We start from the raw sequence: 12841 nt of genomic DNA, 5'->3' as shown, positions 1-12841 counted from the left end.
TGCTAAATCAAAACAAGTCTGAAGTCTGCCCTGACTCTGAACTTTCTAATACGTGAAAGAATTACAAACCGTATTTTAAAGGGACATTTGAGTCTGGGAATGCTGCTACTTGCTGGCAAACCATCCAGATACAGGGTGTCAGCATTAAGCAGAAGATGTTTTTTTGGTTCCTCCTATGTGTCAGGCACAACCCCAGGCACTGGGTCCACAGCAGTGAAAAGAAAAGGAACTCCCCTTTATGGAGTATACAGGTCAGTGGAGAAGATACAGTCGAAATACACAAACACAATTCAGAAAGTTCTAATGTGCAAATACTGGGGACTAGAGGAGCTAATAACTAGGGGGCCTAACAGTCTGAGGAATCAGAGAAGGCCTTCCTGAAGAAAATGATGTTTAAGCTGAGCCCTAAATAGCAAATGGGAGTTATTTAAGCTGAGAGTGTATGTGTGTGAAGCTGAGGGGGAGGGAGTAATGGTTGATAATTTCCAGGTAAAGGGAGGCCTGGAGGCAGTGAGAAACTGTCATCTGTCATATTTAAGGAATTGATAACCATCAGGTACTGCTTGGAGCAGAGAGCCTGGGAGATTCACCTGGGGCTGGAGGGTGATAGTGTAGCTACACAGGGAGCTGGAGACTTGAGCAGTAGGTAAGCTGTGTTAAGAATTTGAAGCTAAACTCTCAGTGAAAAGCCATAATAAAGGAGTGAGTGGCACAAACAGGTGTGTGATTTTAAAAGAATGTTTCAATAGCAGGGTGATGAATGGCTTGCTGGAGTTCAAGAGTGCAGGAGAAGGACTTCCCTGGTGGTGCAGTGGTTAAGAATCTCCCTGCCAATGCAGGGGGCAGGGGTTCGAGCCCTGGACAAGGAAGATCCCACATGCCACGGAGCAACTTAGCCCACGCACCACAACTACTGAGCCTGTGCTCTAGAGCCCCTGAGCCACAACTACTGAGCCCGTGTGCCACAACTACTGAAGCCTGCGTGCCTAGAGCCTGTGCTCTGCAACAAGAGAAGCCACCACAATGAGAAACCCATGCACCGCAACGAAGAGTAGCCCCCCGCTCACCTCAACTAGAGGAAACCCGCGCACAGGAACAAAGACCCAACTCAGCCAGAATTAAGTAAGTAAGTAAATAAATAAATAAAAGAGTGCAGCAGAAGAGCAGGGGGAAAAGGACCCTGAGGGGAAAGTAACTAAAGGGATGGAAAGCATATAAATGGTGGACTTGATAATGGGTTGGATGTAGGGGTGATGGAGAAGTAGTCATCAGAAATGACCCCAAGATCTCTGGCCTGGGCAAGTAGGGAGAGGGCAAGGCCATTTACTGAAACTCAGGACAGGGAAAGTAGAGCAGGTAACAAGCAGGGGGAGGAGGACCTGAGCTCAGTTAGAGGTGCATGAGAGACAGTAAAGTTTACTCTCTTTGTAGAAAACTACGTTGATCAAAGATTAAGGGGGCTCAGAAATCTGGGGACCTAATTTACAACAGTGAATCTGGGTACTTGGGTTAGTTAGACACAGAACTGATCCCCCAGATCAACACACCCACCCGACCCTTGTGGATTTCCAGCTGACGCAGCAACTCAGCTGGGTGTAGGGACCCATAGCGTGCTGCACGTCCTCTTTCCTGAAGATCATCGAAATGACCACAATACAGGGACTCTGAACTGCTGAGATGACTGCAAGTGATCTTCAATGAAGTCAAAAATTAAAAATGAACCTAAAAAGGACTCTATCCCACTGCCTGAGCTTCTCATGTTCAATACAGGTTATTTCCCTCCATGAAAGTCACACCATCTTGACAATCATTGTTTATTCTGTTCCAGAAGGCATCGCAGGCCATCTCAGCATGTTACCTTTCATTGGTCCCACTGTTCAGATCCACACAGGAAGACAGAGCAGCCACAGAAAATGGTGAGGATACTTCACATTTTCTCTTGGGAGTGTTCACTGGCACAGTTAAAGAACATGTCTATTGCATCAAAGAAATTCAGTTTCTAGAAAAAAAAAATTTCCTAAATTTAAAAAGAAAGTTCGTTTATCAAATAAAAGAAGCAAAATTGTAATATTTGACCATGCTAGTTTTTCATTACTCACATAATTATACATGCAGTTTTTCAGAAAAATGATTTCTAAGATTAAAATATTTACACCCAATTTCTATAATTAGTTTCTCTAAAGAGATGAAACCATAAAAGTTACTATTTCAAAGATAAATGTTCAGTTTCTAGTAACTAGAGTTGCCACATCTATTCTGGCTGAGAAAAAGAAGTATAGATTAAACACCTCATCTAGTTTTAACAGACTTTGTGTTTTAATAGCAGGTCAGTTTACTGGGATTTATTTAAAATAAAATTATCAAGACAAATCATTAATTTTATTCGCAAATCAACACTTAGATTTTTTTTCCTGTGTGTTTCCAGAAGTATTATCTTATGCAACCATTCAGAGCATCTTCATGCATAAAACAAAACAAAACAAACAAACAAAAATGTCTATACTCTCAGGTGGGGAAAACCTATGTCATTTATATTTGCTGCTGTATATATTTAATAACTATTGATCACTATACACAAGGCACAGGGACACGCAAATGACCTGAATTATGTTTTCCTTGAGAAGGAAAAAATTGAAAACAACCATCAACCATGTTAAAGTGTTACAAAATTCCTCTAATCTAGCCATCTGAGAGGAGTATCCTTATTTATGGCGTATGTTACTTGGAATCTAATTGGGTTTTTGTTGTTGTTGTTGTTTTTTGCGGTACGCGGGCCTCTCACCGTTCCGGCCCCTCCCGTTGCGGAGCACAGGCTCCGGACGCGCAGGTTCAGCGGCCGTGGCTCACGGGCCCAGCCGCTCCGCGGCATGTGGGATCTTCCCGGACTGGGGCACGAACCCGTGTCCCCTGCATCGGCAGGCGGACTCTCAACCACTGCGCCACCAAGGAAGCCCAAGAGATACTTTTAAAACACAAATCAGATCATATCACCCTATGATCAAAAGTCTACAATGGCCCCTATTGCACTCAGAGCATAAGCCAAAGTGCTTACCGAGTCCCACAAGGACCTACCTGAATAGTTCTTCGCCTACTCCCTTACCTCTCTGACCTCACTTCCTATGACTTTCTTTCCTCATCCTTTATTTCACTCTAGACACACTGACCTCCTTGTGGTCCCTGGAGTATTCCAGCCACTCTACTGCCTCAGGTCCTTTATACCAGCTGTTGCCTCTGTCTGGCAACATGCATGCCCCCAGATCTGCCTGGTTTACTCCCTTACTCCTGTCAAGTCTCTCCCCAAATGTCACTTTTTCAATGAGACTTGCTCTGACCACCCTATTTAATAGTATAACCTGCTTCCACCTCATAGTCCCATATTTCCCCGACCTCATTCTACATCTCCTTTTTCCTGAGCCCTTATAAACTTGTAGCATATAATATACTTATTTATTTAATTTACTATTTGTCTCCACCAGCTGCAATAAAATCTCTATGAGGATAGAGGTCTTCTTTGTTCACCAATGTATCTCAAGTCTCTGGAATGATGCTCCCACAAATGTGCTGAATGAATGGATGAATGTGTTCAGGAACCCCCTCCATTCCAGAGCAGTAAGGAATTGTCTGCTGCATATGGCCCTAAATGAGAAAAGTCAAACCCAAAAGAGACTTGACTGTTAATCAAAGTAGAAGTTCAAATCTTAGGGTTTCATTTTCCCTTTTCTTCTCCCACATAGGTTGCCTGTCACTCTCTTCATGTGGGTAACTATACAGGAAAGAATTTTTACTTTCCTGGAATATGGACTCCACTCACTTACCCCAGAACTGGGAAGGAATGGAAGACTGAGACTATGAATTCTTACCTACTCTCCCAAGCAAGGACCAATTCTCTTCCTTCAATAATCATTTGAGCTCAACTCTGTGCCAGGAACTGGAAACGTGTTGGTGAGAAGGACAGGAAAGGACCCTAATCTCCTGGAGATTAAATTCTAGTGTAATTACATATCCATACCAAGGTCTGTGCCCAGATGCCAGTTATAGAACTTATTTCCCTTGTTGGGGAGAGAAGAAAAACCTAGGTATTCTACGTTACATTCATCCCTTAGAACACGCAACTCATAGTGTGGTCCCCAACTAGCAGCATCGGCTCACCTGGGAGCTTGTTAGAAATGCAGACTCACAGACCCTATCCCAGGCCTATGAATCAGAAACTGCTCTTTGAATAAGAGCCCCAGGTAATTCTTATGCACAGGAATGTTCGAGATGCACTGCCTTGGAGCTCTCCACTGACTGCGAGCCCATTGGTATCACGTCAGTTGTGGCCAAGGGAATTAGAGGCAGAGAAAGGAGAGAATTCAGTTCATTTTCCCTTTTGCTAATGAACAAGGACTATCACTTGATGCCATGGATGATAGTAGGAATTGTAGTAGAAGATTCTAGATTAATGTCCTGGATTATTTAAAAATCCACAGCACACAAAGCTGATCTGAAATAAATACATGAAAATCATTTGCTGACACTTTGAGCTTTCAAACACGTTCAAGAGGCAGTAATTAAAAGTCTTAAGTAAATATGTTTGAGTAGAGGTTCTGAAGCCAGACACCCTGATCTCTAAGCTGTCACTCTATCATTAGTTGTGTTTCCTGGGCCAATTTGCTTAGCTTCTCTTAAGTTTCAGTTTCCTCTTCTATAAATTGGAAATAATAATAGTACTTACCTTCTACATTTATTATGAGGCCTACATAAGGTAATGTGCATAACGAAGTAAGCATGCAACATACATACAAACTTTCAGTTATAAGATGAATAATTTCTAGAGATCTAATGTACAGCATGGTAACTATACTTAATCGTGTATTGTATACTTGGAACGAGTAGATCTAAAGTGTTCTCACCACAAAAAAAAAAAAAGGTAAAGAAAAGAAAAAAGAAAGAAGCATAATGCTAAGCATATAATAAGCACTCAATAAATTTTAGCTTTTATTATTATTTTGTTATTCTGGTCAACATTTATTCGATAAATATCGAATATGAGTATGAAGAGCCTACTTAGATTAGCTGATCAAACAAGACCTCTCTGGGGAAAGAAGGTTTACATGGAAACCTGGAGGATGAGAAATAGCCAATCACATTATGAGTCATAGAGTCAAGCCGGGCAAGGGAGGAGCAGTTCAAGATAGGTACAGATCATACGGGGCTTCAGAGTCCAGAAGAGGGGGTTGGAATTTATTCATCATCAGTGGAAAGCTACTGAATCCTTTCAGACAAAGGAGTGAATTAAATAAACATAAATGTCTATTGGGGTGCCACTGGGGGCAAAGGTCCGGGAAAAGTCCCTGGGACATATGAAGATGAATCAAACATGGGGTCAGCTTCTAAGGAACTGTCATTCTAATAGTCTGACTGGAGACTTAATGCCAAAGACTCCTCCTCTCATGTCCTCCCGCCCTTCCTTTTGCTCCTGAGCCTTCCTCGTTGAACACTTCCAGGGACCTGCTCACACTTAGATCCTTTCTGGAACTTGTGCGGACCTCTGTCCCCTGCACCCCTGGTTCCTCCGTCTGATCTCTCAGAGCACCTGGCACACACCTGTGGAATAGAGCGTCTATCTCGTGTGGTGGTAATTAGCTGCATTCCTTCCTATATTTATTTAAGGCTAAATCTACGCTCTCCATTTCTGTAGTCTTACTACCTGTTATGATGCCAATTGGACATCTCCCTAGGAAAGTCTCCCTGAACCTCAAACTCAACGTGCTCAAAGCCAAACTAATTACACGCACTTCAAAACTGGACTCTGTGCCCCCAAAACTCACTAGACTGAAATTCAATATTTCTAAAATTAAATACATCATCTTCCCTCACAACTAGCTGTTTATCAGAACTTCCCCCTTTCTGTTAAAGGTCTGAACTAAGTGGAGGAGTGTCAAGTCATAATCTCAGCAAAGGAAATGACACTATCTTTCTCCTTTCTTGTTGGCATAAAGTAATTCATTCTGGTTTGTTCCTCATGAGAACAGGAAGTTGCTCTGAAATGTTGGTTGGGAGAGAGAGCATCAGCAACCACTTCATGAAGTTTGGTTTACACGCAATTCTGTGGCTGTCTCTACCTAGACTTAGAGCAGAGGCTCCAGGCCCCGGTAGAATGAAAGCATTTTTGTGGTCAGTGATGCTACTGGGATTCTGGCAGTTAACAGGAACCATGGCATTTAAAAGCTAAACACTGTATCACTGTGTTGGGACACAAGAGCAAAAACAACTGTTAACCCTCTTCTTAGCACCTCAAAGAATTAGAAAGTGTCATTAAAAAAAGGAGCAGAATGGTGGAGTTCAGGCAGAAGAGTTCAAGGAGAAGAGAGAGGAAGAAGAAAAGGAGAGGAGAGGGAGTGGGGAGGAAGGAGAAGAGGAAAAGAGAGAACGCTAAAATAAAACAGGAACCTCCAACCTTTGCAGAACAAAATTGATTTTTCAGTGGCCTAGAGCAAAAAAAAATAAAATCTTCTCAACTGAATATTGAGGAAAGAGAAATAGAAAGTGACTAATCAATCTCAAAGATTGACATACAGAATGGTTTCTAATGGAAATTGACCTGGAAGTCTGGAGAGATGTTTTGTTACAGAGGCAAAATCCAGCCAAGCAAAGAAGCTGGAATGTAAAATCAAAAGAAGTAAGAGCGGGGCCTCCCTAATGGCGCAGTGGTTAGGAATCTGCCTGCCAATGCAGGGAACACAGGTTCGAGCCCTGGTCCAGGAAGATCCCACATGCTGCAGAGCAACTAAGCCCTTTGCCACAACTACCGAGCCTGTGCTCTAGAGCTGACATGCCACAACTACTGAAGCCCACGTGCCTAGAGCCCGTGCTCTGCAACAAGAGAAGCCACCACAATGAGAAGTCTGTCCACCGCAATGAAGAGTAGCCGCCGCTTGCCACAACTAGAGAAAGCCCGCACACAGCAACGAAGACCCAACGCAGCCAAAGTTAAATAAATATTAAAAAAAAAAAGCAGCAAGAGCGATTTACCTTTAAAATCAAAATATTAAGACCTACATGAGAGAGAAAGTGTCTTATTCAGAAAAAAAATTACAGATTGGTATTTTATCTTATCTGGGTAATCCACAGTCCATGTGTATATTACAGCTCTAAGTGACTGGGTAGCATATACAGATAATTCTTACAGTAATATATATCCTCATGTATGTTTTAAATTAGATAATATCATCACAGAGCAAAATATCTTCAATACTCAGAATGAAGCATGTCCAAATGACAAATTGTCAATATGTTAATAATTCCCAGGGTTCTGTCTTTGGTCTTTCTTTTATTCTATTCTTTTTCCCTTTGTGATCTTCTCCTCACTTTGAGAACTGCATATCTACATCCATACTGTGTATTTTCATGCGTGTGTCCCTCAGGGTTTTTGTTTCCATCGTATTGCCACATAACAAACTACCATACGTTCAATGGTAAAGAAACATTGATTCTCAGGCTCATGAATCTGCAAATTGACTGCAGTTCAGCTGATCTAGAATGGGCTTGGCTAGGCAGCTCTGCTCCAAGCTGAGGGTCAGGCTCAGATCTGCTCCATATGGGTTTTGTTCTGTGACCCAGAATGAAGGGGGTTTTTATTTTCATGGCAGGCATTAGAAGCTCCTTCTCTGAGTGGAAATATACAATGCCTCTCATGGCTTAGGCTTTGAAAGGGCAGCTATCATTTTCATTCACATTCTGTCCGTCAAAACAAGCCATGCACCCAAGCACACCATCAAAGGCTCAGAGAAGAGCAGTTTTCTCATAGAGGCTGAGAAAGAGGAAGTGAATATTTGCTGAATGATATTTAATCTGCTAAACTCAAACTCAGTGTCTCCAAATCTCTCATCCTCTTTGTTGTTCTCCTTTATCTAATGACTGGCACCGTTATCCACCCAGTTAGAAAACCAAGAGTCGGACTTCCCTGGTGGCACAGTGGTTAAGAATCCGCCTGCCAATGCAGGGGACAGGGGTTCGAGTCCTGGTCCAGGAAGATCCCACAAGCCGTGGAGCAGCTAAGCTCGTGCGCCACAACTACTGAGCCTGTGCTCTAGAGTCCGTGAGCCACAACTACTGAGCCCACGTGCCACAACTACTGAATCCCGCATGCCTAGAGCCAGTGTGCCCCAGCAAGAGAAGCCACCACAATGAGAAGCCCACGCACTGCAACGAAGAGTAGCCCCCACTTGCCGCAACTAGAGAAAGCGCGCGTGCAGCAACGAAAACCCAACTCAGCCAAAAGTAAATAAATAAATAAATTCTTTAAAAAAAAAAAAGAAAACCAAGAGTCATTCTAACTTCTGCTTACCCTCAGTAACTGTTTATCAAATGTGATTGATTCTCATTTTTCCATTTTTTAATTATCTGTACTTAATTTAGGCCTGTAGTGAAAACTATAATGATTTCTCTGATTACTCCTACTGTCTCATTTCATAGCTGGTTGTTCTATTACCCTAAAATGAAAAATATTAGAGAAAGCAAGTAAACCTAGATGATCGTTAAACGCTCTTTTTTATAGAATTCCATCTAATAAATGTGGAAGAAATGATAAATGTATAAATCCTAATGAGCTATTGACTCAAGGAAAGATCATCAATAGTTGAAGCCATTAGATCAGGGGTTCTCAACCTCAGCACTACTAACGTTTCTCGTCATCAGACTTCTTGTCTTTTTTCAATTAACTGACAGCACTCAGCCACCTAAGTTCATTGTCCTTATAATTTCACAGCCCTTGGACTTCTCAAATGCTTGAGATACTGCCCCTGCCACCACATGCCCTTCACCTGTATCCCATCCCAGTTCCCAGAAAAAGTTTTAACAATTCTACTCACCACATGCCAGCGTCTATCAGAACACTAGCGATGGGATCCTTATTGCCAGCTGGTCGGTGGGCTGTCCAACTCTAAAATCCCATTTTGTAGTCTGCTTTCTCAGACCAACTTTCTTAGGTTGAGTTCTCTGGGTATAGACACCAAGAGAGAGATCTGTGGAAGATCTATTTATTAGGGTTAGCTCTCAGGAACACCACATTTGTGGGATTGAAAGAAGCAGGACTAGACAAAGGGAGAAATCAAACTGCAATGAAGTTGCAACAAAGGCCACTACCTATCCCCTGGGAAGTTCTAGAAGTAGGATGGCCCTTCAAAGTTGTTCTAAATTGTGGCAGTGACATTGTACCATCACATCAGCCAGTCACTGGATGCAGGCGCCTACAGGGAGGGTGTGAAACCTTGCACAAGGCAGCAGCCTTCAGCTGAGGGCAGTTTCCTTCAGCTGCGAACCCTCAGTGGCCAACATTCTCACTGCTGGGAAATGAGTGCCTTGGTCCTGAAGGGAAACGGGGGCAGTGCACTGCATTATCCACTACACATGTAAGCGTGCTCTAAGGTTTGGACAGAATCAGATTCAGCATGTTTTGGGGGGCGGGGGTGAAGGGCATATTACATCAGGACAGCTGAGGCACATAATATCTGCTTGTTCCACCCTAAAAACCTTTTATCTCATGCACTGGTCCTCTACAGTCAATTTTGCCCCCACCAGGGAACATTTGGCAACGTCTGGAGACATTTTTGGTTGCCACAACTGGGAGGGTGGGAGTCGAGGCTGCTACTGGCCTCTGATAAAATGCTGCTAACCACCCAATGGTAAACAACACAACACCATCCCCAACAAAGACTTATCACACTCAAAATGTCACTAGTGCTAAGGAGTGAGAAAGTCAGAGGACCTCCTGGGCAACATCAAAGAGACTCTAACCCCTGAAGCTGGAGGGCAGAAAAATCCGAGAATCAGGTCCCAGACTTAATTAGTATCTTGCAGAGCAGTTTAAAATCTCTGGCAAGTCCACTATGCCAGAGGAAGGACGCTGGTTAGAAAGGAATGGTACCTTGAGACTGGGAAATGGGACATTTGGGTCAATGCACTCAAAAGCCTTGAAATATCAGATTCTCTTGACCTTTCTGGGCCTGCAGAAGAGGCCCACTCCTCTGTATTAAAGGTTAACATCCCACATTGCTTGAAGATGACACAGAAGCCTCTGCCTTGCAAGAAAAAAGTACTTTCAAATATCAAAATTTACTTCCACCTCCACCTCTTAGCCACCATCATCAACAACTAGGGTCGTTCACAACATGGCATATTATGGTGGGAAGACCAAACTCTACCACCATCACCCTTCAGCCAAGATAGTAAATCAAAACAATCTCGCGTGCTAGCGGGTGGAATGGCAGGGGTGGTATTCCTCATCATGTTTCCACTGAATTCACCAGTCTGACTCATAAAGAAACCATACGGAGCCTAGAGAATGACAATGGACTGCTACAAACTCCATCAATACTACCTGTAAGTGCAGCTGCCGTGACAGATATGCTATCTTTGTTAGAGCACATTAGCCCTGTCTCAGCTACAAAGTACATACCATTGATCTGGTCAATGAATTCTTTTCCATCTTATCAAGACAACAGAGCAGAAACAGTTCACGCTCCCATGGAAGAGACAATAGTATGCATTTATGGTTTTCCTCTAAGGCTATATTAACTCTCTCCCTCTGTCATAATATAGTCTAAAGAGACTTGGACCATCTGAACACACATTAGTGTATTCTACAGATGGCACCATATTAATCAGCCAAGATGAGCAAGAAATGGCAAGTATTTTGAAGGCCTTGGTAAGATACATGCACTCCAGAGGGTGGGAGATGTATCTCATGAAGATTCAGAGGCCTGTCTCATCACTAAAAAATTGTAGGGGTCTGGTGGCCTGGGGGATAATTTAAACAACTCCTTTACTAGGATCTTCATCTCCCCTTGCCCTTTTATCCTTCCACCACAATTCATGCAGACTTCCAGTCACCTCTGTTCTTTGTTTCATGAATGACACCAAAAGCTATGTATCCAAAACTGAACTCATAACTTTCCCCAGAGACCCTGGCTCCACTCCTGTATTGTATCTCTTGGTGAATGTCTCTACCACCCATCCAACTACCCTATATGCCCCAGCTTTATCTCTCCCTTTACCCCAAATCCAATAAATCACTGAGTCCTAAACATCTCTCAAGTCAGGCTCCTTATCATGTCCTCCACTGTTATTACTCTAATTCAGGCCTTCAGCATCTCTTTCCTGGTCTGACACTGGAGACAAATATTAGAGTGGAAAGAAAACCAATTTTGGAAACCTGTTGGTCTATCGACCTAGGTTTTAATATTCATTTTACCCACTCTCTGCCTATATGAACGTGGACAAGTAAATTAACCTAACAGTTTCTTCATCTATAAAAAGAGATAATAAATATCCACCTCACAGGTTGGTATGAGGAGAAAAAGAAACTAATTTGTAAATTGCCTGCCATAGAGGTCAGCATATTTTCCTAGAAGGGCACACTTCATAGTATAAAGCAGTCATATTCCCCCAAAAAATAAGTTATAATAAATTTTATGTAATTCCAATCAAAAGTCCAGTAGGATTTGGCAGGGAAGTGGGTGGGGGGAGAGGCATTGGAGGAGTTGATTATAAACTCTATATGAAGAGTATATATATATATATATATATATATAAGTGCCAACACAAAAAGTCATAGAGATGCAGTTATTAAAATACAGTGACTAGTCCAGTAACAGAGAAGAAGATCAAAGGAACAGAAGAGAGGGTTTAGAACTGTTAAAAAATAAAATTCAACTGAGTAAATTTGCTTTCTAATTAGCTTTATTCAACAACTCATGAATTGGGCAGCACACCATCTAATAAACAGAAGGATTTTCCAAGAAGCTGTACAAAATGGAAGGCTTTTACAGAAACAGAGCAGTACAAGGAGGTTATTAGCAAACGAAAAGAAAGTTTCAGGCAAGGCTACCTCACTAGTACTGACCAAAAATTTCTAGAAATTCCACTCCTGGGAGAAGTGGAAACTGCAATTAAGTCTTGGTTTGCTGTTCTGGGGACAAGTGGTTCCACCTTGGGCCTATTGATTCTTTTTCCTTCCTTTTTATTTTTTTTTAACAGAAACAAACCCAAGCATAAAGGGAGCTTTGTCTAAGATTGTGCTGTCCTTTCAAATAAGTGTGAAATTAAAAGATGGTGTTGCTTATGTTGTCCACTATCTATTTTGAAAAAGTTGTTTACTACTTACCTCACACTATATAAAAGTAGATTTTTAAATACATTGTGGAGCTAAAGCACAATGAAAGTTTTATATTCTAAGAAAATAGAGAAATATATACCTATAAGCATAGGGTGAGGGAAGTCTAAGTGTGACAAGAGCTATACAGGAAACAATAGATTTGCTTTTAAAAATTAAATATTTTTGGGCTTCCCTGGTGGCACCGTGGTTGAGAGTCCGCCTGCCGAGGCAGGGGACACTCCAAAAAAAAAAAAAAAAAAAAAAAAAAAAAATTAAATATTTCTGCATGGAAAAAGTTAACGGACAGATGACACAATGGGAAGAGATCTTTGTAATACATGTAACTGACAAAGAGTTACATTCATACCACATAAAGAGCTGCTATAAACCAGTAATAAAAAGACAGCAGCTTAATTTTTAAGAATAAATTATATTAGGTAATTCACTGAAGAAGAACTACAAATGGCAGTAAATAAAACCAAAAATAAAAGAGTTTCAACTTCAAAAAAAAAAAATATATATATATATATTTTTTTTTATTTGCAGTACACGGGCCTCTCACTGCTGTGGCCTCTCCCGTTGCGGAGCACAGGCTCCGGAAGCACGGGCTGAGCAGCCATGGCTCACGGGTCCAGCCGCTCCGCGGCATGTGGGATCTTCCCAGACCGGGGCACGAACCCGTGTCCCCTGCCTCGGCAGGCGGAC

At 42.1% G+C, this 12841-nt stretch overlaps 1 long non-coding RNA gene across 1 annotated transcript in view; it reads right to left on the bottom strand.

Annotated features, from left to right (window-relative positions):
* LOC112391618 (uncharacterized) overlaps window positions 1–1992 on the bottom strand; it is a 309696-nt gene extending 307704 nt beyond the window's left edge. Inside the window, exon 1 of the long non-coding RNA XR_003001532.1 lies at window positions 1859–1992. This is a non-coding gene — a long non-coding RNA (uncharacterized LOC112391618). The remainder of the gene's footprint in view (window positions 1–1858) is intronic.
* Window positions 1993–12841: the final 10849 nt, after the last annotated feature.

This window comes from Neophocaena asiaeorientalis, unplaced genomic scaffold (genome assembly GCF_003031525.2).
Source record: "Neophocaena asiaeorientalis asiaeorientalis breed wild unplaced genomic scaffold, Neophocaena_asiaeorientalis_V1.1 scaffold305, whole genome shotgun sequence".
Classification (NCBI taxonomy): Eukaryota; Metazoa; Chordata; class Mammalia; order Artiodactyla; family Phocoenidae; genus Neophocaena; species Neophocaena asiaeorientalis.
Note: the sequence above shows the minus strand (reverse complement) of the source record. Positions and strands in the feature narration are given on the sequence as shown.